The sequence below is a fragment of the Trachypithecus francoisi genome, unplaced genomic scaffold, assembly GCF_009764315.1.
Source record: "Trachypithecus francoisi isolate TF-2019V2 unplaced genomic scaffold, Tfra_2.0 Lachesis_group4, whole genome shotgun sequence".
NCBI lineage: Eukaryota > Metazoa > Chordata > Mammalia > Primates > Cercopithecidae > Trachypithecus > Trachypithecus francoisi.
Genome location: NW_022681469.1, coordinates 39990179 through 39999582, shown reverse-complemented (window position 1 = coordinate 39999582; position 9404 = coordinate 39990179). Strand labels below are relative to the sequence as shown.

The window sequence follows — 9404 nt, the reverse complement described above, 5'->3', positions numbered from 1 at the left end:
TCTCTAAGATTCTGCTCAATTTTTTGTTCATTTTTTCCGTGTTAGTTTGAAACTGGTGTTCAAGCTCTGAAGTTATTTCTTCTGCCTGATCCAATCTGTTGATAAAGCTTTCAAGTGTGTTTTGAAATTTTGTAAGTTTCCCAATTTAAAAACGTCTGGTGATTTTAAGATTTGTATCTTTTTCTTTATTTTCTGGATTGCTTTAGACGTTTCTCTGTGTTGATTTTGAAACTTTTCTTGGATCTCATTGAACTTCCTTGCAACCTGTGGTTTGAATTATTTATCTATTATTTATGAGTTTCCATGTTGGTTAGGGACCATTGCTGGATAACTAATGCCATTCTTTGATGACATCGTTGCATTTGGATTTTTCATGGTACCAGTATTATTGCACTGGTTCCTTCCTGTGCAAAGATACTAGCACTCCTAAATATGTAATTATTATCATACCAGTATAATCTTTTTTTTTTTACTTTTTCCCCTGTAATAATATCTATATATTTTTTATTTCCCATTCCCTTTCCACCCCTCCCTATGGGGTGTGACTGTCGAGAATGCTGAGTAGAGTGTTTTGGCTTTGCTTCTGCAGCCCTATGTACTTCGGTTGGTAAGTTTTATATTGGGCTGTGCAGTTTGACCCACCAGCCAGCAGATGGCGCATATAGGTAAGAGCCGGCTTTGGCCGATGTAGATGGGTATATACTTTATTCTTGTTTACTGTTCAGTAACCCTCTTTTGCCTCAGGCAATGGGCTGTTTCGTGGAATGCACTGTGGCCTGAGTTCCTTTCTCATCCTTGAGAGGGCAAGTCCCACGATGAGCGGCCGGACCTGGCAGGTCTGCCTACAGGTCCCCTGATGGCAGCAAAAACACCAACACCCAGGGAAAATCCAAAGTAGCCACTAGGCACCCAGAGGATTGTCTAAGGGTGGAGCTGGGAAGCCTTCTCAGCCGCAGGGTCACTGCATAGGAATGGGGCAGCCAGAAGTACTAATCTTTGAGATTGTTTCCGGTGCCTGGAGATCTTCCTGAGCATCAAATGTGAAGTGGCCCTCTGCACCAAGATCCTTGCACAGGAGAGGTAGGTCACTCAGGCAGCTGATCCAAGTGAGCTAGTATTCCGAATTCCTGGAGATCTGCCTGGGCATGAAGCAGAGAAGGCCTTCCTGCACCAAGATCTCTGCACAGGAAGGGTGGGGTAGCTCATCTTGCTGAACCAGGTGAAAGTGTGTTCTGAATGTCTGAAAACCTGCCTGGGTGTGGAGTGGAAAGAACTTCTCTCTCTCTTTGTTTTGTGGTTTACCCAAAAGTCATTCAGAATCAACTTGTTTAATTTCCATGCACAAGATCTCTGCACAGCAGAAATGTGGTGACTCAGGTTGCTAGACCAGGCAGGTAAGTTCTCTGAATGTCTGGAGATGTGCCTAGATATGGAGTGGAGAGAGCCGCACTGTAAAGTGATCTATGCCCGGGAAGGGTGGGGCATCTCAGGCTGCTGAGCCGGGCAAATATTTGCTCTGAATGCCTGGAGATCTGCCTGGATGCGGAGTGGAGAGGACCTGATTGCCCCACAGTCTGTTTCCAAAAAGAGTAGGGCATTTCAGACTGCTGATCCAGGCAAGAACTTACTCCAAGTCCCTGGATTTCTGCTTGGAGGTGGACTAGAGAGGGCCCTGCTGCATCACTATCTCAGGAGAGCAGGCTGGGTTGCCCTGCAATGACCCACACAGATTGGTTCTAGGTTGCCCACCTGACACTGGCTACAAGTGTCATTGCCCAGGAGAAACTACCACTGTAGCAGCTCTCCTCCCTGAGGCCTGTGACAGGGGATAGCACAGTTTCAGCACTTACATTTCCTGATGCGCTTTCCACAGGTCTGGCTGTGTAAGTGTAGGCACTCCAATCTCTGCTCCAGATTAGGCACTTCAATCTCTGGCCCAAAACTGAAATGACTGAGCAGCCATGCTGACAAGTCACCCAAAGATGTGTAATTGTTTATGTGCCTGAATTAAAAATGGTGTGCTGCTCTTGATCCTGCATCTGGGAAAAATGTCTGCAGCTCTTCCACGTGCCTTTTCCTCACAGTGTGTCCAAGTCTCTCTGCAAGTTAGCTCCAGGGCTTGAAAGAAACGACATGCTCACTCTTGGCCTGAGTTACTTGGATCCCCACTGGAAAAGTGAGTCGCAGACGGAGGGTCTCTGCCTGTCTGCTGGGCTTCACTTACTCAGCCAGACACTGTCATGGAGGCTGTTTACCCATGTTCTCCCCATGACCTGGGGTTTCCTTCAAAAATCTAGTGGATTCCTATTTTCTTTTTTGACTTAAAGCTCATAGAGTTTATCTTTATGGACTATCACACTATTTCCAATTAGCTGAGACATGCTAGAAGCCTCAAATCTATCATCTTGAAAGAAAACTACAATTTTAATAGTACTATTTATTATGAAAGAAAGAGGCAAAGAAAGGTAACAGTACAGTGTAGTAAAATAAAAATTATATTTGAAATTTCAGATGTGGATTTGAATGTGAAATTAGACATTTCTGAACACATCCACTTGAGAGGTTGTTGTATGTTCCTTTCACTTGTTCTACTATAAATTGGGGTATATTCAATTATTAGGAGTGCCATAGTATAGTAGCACAACTGAAATTTATTTTCTCACAAATCTGGAGGCTAAAAATCCAAGATTAAGGTGTCAGCAGGTTTAGTTTTCTCTGAGGCCTCCCTCTTTGACTTTTACATTGCCAACCTTTCTCCTTTTCCCCATATGGTTTATTTGTCTCTGTTGTCTGTGTCCTAATACCCTCTGCATAAGAAAAGGACACAAGTCATATTGGATTAGAGCCCGTACTGATGACCCCATTTAACTTAGTTACCTCTTCAAAGACTCTGTCTCCAAATACAGCCACATTATTATATTGGGCATTGGGGCTTCAACATTTCAATTTGGAGAAACAATTCAACCCATACATGTGAAATGACATTTACCTCATATGACTTTTGTGATGAAAACAGAATAGTATGTTTATTCATTCCTAGTGTTGGAATGGTGTGTTATTTATAACTTTTGGGATATGATCTATAAAGCAGCTAACAATATTTTTTTGCACATATTTGGGTGGATTTGTGTTTTCATTCGTCTTGGATAATTTCCAATGAGCAAAAATGCCAGGTAGAATATTAAATTCATGTTTAAATTGAGATACTGCTAAAGTATTTCCCAAGTGTCTATACCAGTTTGTATTACCATCAGCAGCATTTGGAAGTTTAATTTGCTCTACTTCTGTGCCAGTACTTGATACCATTTTTTAAAATGTTAGCCATTGTAGTGAATATGTAGTGACATATACTTTTGATTTTTGAATTTACATTTATATGATAACTAGTGATGTTGGCTTTTTTTTCACGTGATTATTGGCCATTTGTATAGCTTCTTTGGAAAAATGGTCAAATCTTTGGGGTTTTTTGGTCTGTGTTAATTGGGTTGTCTTTTTATTATCAAATAATATTAGTTCCTTAGATGTCTGTATGCAAGTCAATTAAATGATACATGTTTGTCACAAAGTTTCTCCCACTCTGCAGCTGGTCAATTTGTTTGGTGTTTGTAACTATGCCTTTTGAAGGACAAAAGATTGTAAACCTAAGGTCTATTTAACCTTTTTTTCCCCTCTATACCTAGGATTTATGTTGCCTAGTTTTAAAATAAAAATAACTTTGCTTCACCAAATATCACAAATATTTATTCCTATTTTCTCCTGGAATTTTAATAGTTTTAGTTTTTACATTTATGTAAAAGACAAACTGTGAGTTAGATTTTTGTGTATGGTTTGAAGAGAGTCATGGTTAATTATTTTCCATTCAGTTATTACACACAATTTATTGAAAACCTCTTTTCTGATTGAATTAGACAGCTTTATACATTTTTCCATCTATTTATCCTGTGTACATCATAAATATCATAAGATAGTGTTACTTTTTTTTTTTTAACAGCATATGCTTATCAGGAACTAAGGTGCTATTAATAGAGAAAAAAACAAATGTATTATTTTGCATTTACTCAGATGTTTTTTATTGTAAAACTCTTCTTTCTTTTCTGAGGAGTAGTTTCCATTTCACACATTTTTTTCTTCTGTTCTTAGATGCCTTCTTGCGTTGTTTCCTATAGTTAAGGTCTGATGAAAATTGATTCTCTTACTTTTCTTTATCTGAAAATATCTATAAGAAATCCTTTCTTGAATGATATTTTAGGTGAATGTAGGATTCTTTACAGATTTTTTTTTTTTAAAGAAAGCTGGAGATGTTCAACTCTCTTCCCTTCTTCATGAATTTTGATGAAGAGTTAGCAATTAAGCAGACTGTTGTTCCTGTATATCTAACATGTCATTTTTCATTTGTCACTTTCAATATTTGTTCTTTATTTCTGGTATTCAGCAGACTGAATATGATGTTCCTGAGCTTGAGCTTCCTTCTGTTTATTATGGTTGGTATTTGCTCAATACCTTGGATTTGGAAATTTCCATATCTTGCCAAATTTGGAAAACATTTAGAGAATAATATCTTCACCTTGTTTTTGCTCCATTTTTTAAACTATTTTCTTAGTGATACCCTAATTATACAATGTCCAAGGACCATTTGCTATAATCTAACAGGTCCCAAAGACTCTGTTCTTTATTTTTTATATTTTTCCTATTTGCTATTTACATGGATCCTTCATATTAATCTATCTTCGAATATACTTTCTCCTTATTCTGCCATTTGATTTGGCTGTAAAATTTCCCATTCCCCGCCCCCCCAGAAACTGCATTGCCCAGTTCTAGATTTTCCATTTTCATGGTTTCTAACTCTCAGCTCAAATCTATTTATCTGTTGAGATTTTATTGATCATGCTTTATTTTCATGTATTGCACATAGTTATAGCAGATTCTTTTAAATCCTTGCAATTTAGTTGAAATATGTGGTTCATCACATGTTCTTGGTTGAGTTTGATGTTATCCTGTCTGGCCCTTTCCCTTTCGGGGTTCCTCCACTCTTTTGAGTGTTCATGGTATACAATCTTTTCCTTCTCCGTGCAAGGATAATTCTTTCCACAAGTGTCTCTAACACGTTTTTGCATGCATCGTGAACTGCTAGTTACAGACTAAAACCTTAAACAGGAGGAGGCAATATATATATTTCTCTGTATGCTCTCCTTCATGTACTCTGTCCCCAAAGGGCACTGTTTTCTTTTGTTCCTTTTCCAGTACAGCGAGTCCTCAATGACATCATTTTCATTAATGTTGTTTTATTATAATGTTGATGAGGCAAAAAAAAAAAAAAAAAAAGCAAAAAAGCAAACAAACAAAAAAACATTTCTAGCTGGGGCCACTGTTGGCGTGGAGTTTGCGTGTTCTCCCTGTGTGTATGTGGGTTTTCTTCAGGTACTCTGGTTTCCTCCCACCTGCCAAAGATGTGCATGTTAGATGACTTGGCGTGTCTACGTTGTTCTAGTCTGTGTGAATGTACTTTTGTGTATGAGTGCTGCTGTGATTAAATACAGCCTTGGCCAGGTGGTTTCCACTTGGAGCCCTGAGATGCTGTAGGTACTTACCATGCACAACCCTGAAATGAACTAAGTATGTTGGAAAGTGAATGACTGAATAAAAATGAATAATTGTAAAATAAATATTTGCCAAGTAAATTATAATCATACAAATGCATGATAATAAACAATGTAGTCTAAAAACTTTCATTGAACCATCATGTTTTGTTATGGTTTTTGAACTGCTTGGAAGTAGGATGTGCTGCTTACAATTTTCACCTAGCGAATATTTATTGTTTGATTTAACCCACCACCACTATGACCACCATCACTTACTGATTCACCAAAAATTGAGTCAATTATTATTTTATTTGTTTTCTTAAATGCATATATAGCTCACATTTATTTCAATGTTTAATATTAGAAGTGACTTTTGTCTTTATGTAGAAGTTTGGTGATTGTTGTGACCAGAAATGTGCCATAGGAACTTAAGTTTTTAATATCTGTTAGTATAGGGTAAAATCTGATTCTTTAAACATCGTTCCTTTTTAATTCACAGTTTCCAATAAACTTTCAATGCTATAAAGGAGTTACTATACTTTCAGGTACCTGTTTTTATATTATGTTTCAGTTGTTTTTCTGCAGGGAGTATTCCAATACAGTCACTTGTATTGTGGTCAATTGTAAAAGTTACATAAATTATTTTTTGATATCTGAATTTTATGTGCTAATAAATGCAGAACATTATTAAATCTACATAAATAACCAATGATTAACAGTCAACTACTGACTATACTAAGGTATAACTGAACAAGGGAGAGGATCATTCTCCAGATGTGCTAAGTTATAGAAACAATTAAGTGGGCTAAATTAGATTAATAGTAAAAATACTGAGGCAAAACGAAGAATTTTCAGACTACAAGTTTTTGGAGACTGGAAATAAAAGCCATGATAGGATCTAAGATGTCTAGATTATTTTAAGCATAGAAGTACAGAATAGTCTGCAGTCTGGTAATTTGTGTAGTTTTGGGGTGGTGACGGTAGTAACAGTGGTGATGGTAACAGTGGTACCAATGCTGGTAGTGATGATTATATCATTAGTGGTGGTGGGGATAGTAGTATTGGGGTGCTGACTAAGGTAGAAGTGGTAATGGAAATGTAATGATAATGAAGTCAAAATCTGGGAAAATCTATTTGAAGAACAGATGAGATAACAAGTTTCACAAGGGGATGAAAATTCTTCCTTTTTCTAACATTGTGAAAATCTTTCTCTAAAAAAAATACCAAATGATATTTTAATCTCAGTTTAAATAATCTTAAATATGTAGTTGAGCCTTATTTAACCAATTTGACTTGTTTCCCATGAAGAATTATTTATTTTTTAAACTCCCACAAAGTTGTGGAAACGTGACTCCCCAAACTAAAAACATATTACTCACTAAAACTGTACCTGCAATCTTTTACTGGCTATGATCCTATAGCATTTTGTTCATTTTTTATAATACTTACAGTGGTTAAGCACATTTATTCATTTATGTAAATTATTTGAGAATGAGGATGATGCTTATTCATTTATTTATATTTTCAAAAGGTTTATTCGGGTACACAGTAAATGTGTATATTTATGGTGTACATGAGATCTGTTGATACAAGCATGCAAAGCATAATAATCATGTCATGAAAATGGGGTGTACATTCTTTCAAGCATTTAACTTTTTGTTACAATCCAATTATACTCTTCTAGTTATTTTTTAAATGTATAGTTAAATTATTACTGACTCTTGTCACTCTGTTATGTTATCAAATCTTAGCTTTTATTCATTCTTTCTAATCTTTTGTACTCATTAACTATCCCCAATTCTCCACCTACTCCATAACCTACTACCCTTCCCATCATTTGGTAATGAGCGTTCTTACTCTCTATCTCCACAAATAAGAACATGTGATATTTGTCGTTTTGTGCTTGGCTTATTTCACTTAGCATAGTTACCTCCAGTTTCATGCATGTTGTTGGAACTGACAGGGTCTCATTCATTTTTATGCCTGAATTATGTATAAGTATCACATTGTCTTCATTCATCTGTTGATGAATGCTTAACTTGCTTCCAATCTTTGCTTCTCTGAATCGTGCTGCAAAAAACATGGGAGTGCAGATACCTCCTCAATATACAGATTTTCTTTCTTTTGGGTATACACTCAGCAGTAGGATTGCTGGAATATAGGTAGTTCTAATTTTAGTTTTTTGAGGAATCTCCAAACTGTTCTCCATAATGGTTATACTAATTTACATTTCTGCCAACAGTGTTTGAGGCTTTCCTTTTTTCCATATTTTTCTCCAGCATTTGTTATTGCCTGTTTTGGATAAAAGTCATTTCAACTGGGATTAGACGATATGTCCCTGTAGTTTTGATTTGTGTTTCTCTGATAATTCATGATGTTGAGCACCTTTTCATATGCTCTTTTGTCATTTGCATGCCTTCTTTTAAGAAACATCTATTCAAAGCATGTGCCCATTTTTAAATCAGACTATTAGATATTTTTCCTATGGAGTTGTTTGAACTCCTTATACACTCTGAAATTAATCCTTAGTCAGATGGCTAATTGGCAAATGTTTTCTCCCATTCTGTGGCTTGTCTCTTCACTTTCTTGATTGTTTCCTTTGCCGTGCAGAAACTTTTAAACTTGATGTAATCCCATTTGTCAGTTTTTGCCTTGATTGCTTGTGCTTGTGAGTACTACTCAAGAAATTTTTGTCCAGACCAATTTCCTAGAGAGTTTCCTCCATGTTTTCTTGTAGTAGTTTCATAGTTCAAGGTCTTAGATTTAAGTCTTTAATCCATTCTGATTATATTTTTGTATATGGTAAGAGATAGCGTTCTGGTTTCATTCTTCTGCACAGCCAGTCGTCCCAGCATCATTTATTGAAGAGACTTTCCTTTCCCCGGTGTATGTTCTTGGCACTTTTGTTGAAAACAAGCTCACTTTGAGTGTGTGGATTTGTTTCTTGGCTACTATGTTCCATTGGTCTATGTGTCTGTTTGTATGTCAGTACCATAATATTTTGAATTCTGTAGGTCTGTAGTACAATTAAAAATCAGGTTATCTGATTCCTCCAGTTTTGTTTGTTGTTGTTGTTGCTGTTCAAGATAGTTTTAGCTATTCTGGGTCTTTTGTGGTATTTTGATAGAGATTGCATTGAATCTGTAGATTGCTTTGGGTAGTTTGGAAATTTTATCAGTATTACTTCTTCTAACACATGAAAATGAAATATTTTTCCATTATTTTGTGTTCTCTTCCATTTCTTTCATCGGTGTTTTTCAGTTTTCATTATAGAAATCTTTCACTTCTTTGGTTAAATTAATTTCTAAGTATTTTATTTTGTTTATTATAAATGGTATTAATTTCTTTATATCATTTTCGTATTGTTTGCTGTTGGCATATAGTAATGCTTCTGATTTCAGTATGTTGGTTTTGTCTCTTGCAACTTTAGTGAACTCATTTATCAATTACAATTTTTTTAGTGGAGCATTTATGTTTTTCCAAATATAAGATTGTATCATCTGCAAACAAAGATAATTTTACTTCTTTCTTTTCTATTTGGGTGGCCTTGTTTTCTTTCTCTTTTTTGATTGCTCTAGCTAGGACTTTCAGCACTGTTTTGAATAACAGTGGTGAACGTGGGCATCCTTGTCATTTTTCAGATTTTAGAAAAAAAATTCAGGTTTTCCCCATTCGGTATGCTACTAGCTGTGTGTGTATAATATATGACTTATTATTTTGATATATGTTCCTTCTATGCCAATTTTGAGGGATTTTTATAGTGAAGGGATATTAAATTTTATCAAATGAATTTTCAGCATCAGTTGAAATGATCATATGGATTTT

General features: G+C 36.0%; 1 long non-coding RNA gene across 1 annotated transcript in view; it reads left to right on the top strand.

The window, feature by feature from the left end:
- The first annotated feature begins 988 nt into the window (after nt 1–988).
- LOC117073075 overlaps nt 989–9404 on the top strand; it is a 32809-nt gene continuing 24393 nt past the window's right edge. Inside the window, exon 1 of the long non-coding RNA XR_004433096.1 lies at nt 989–1394. This is a non-coding gene — a long non-coding RNA (uncharacterized LOC117073075). The remainder of the gene's footprint in view (nt 1395–9404) is intronic.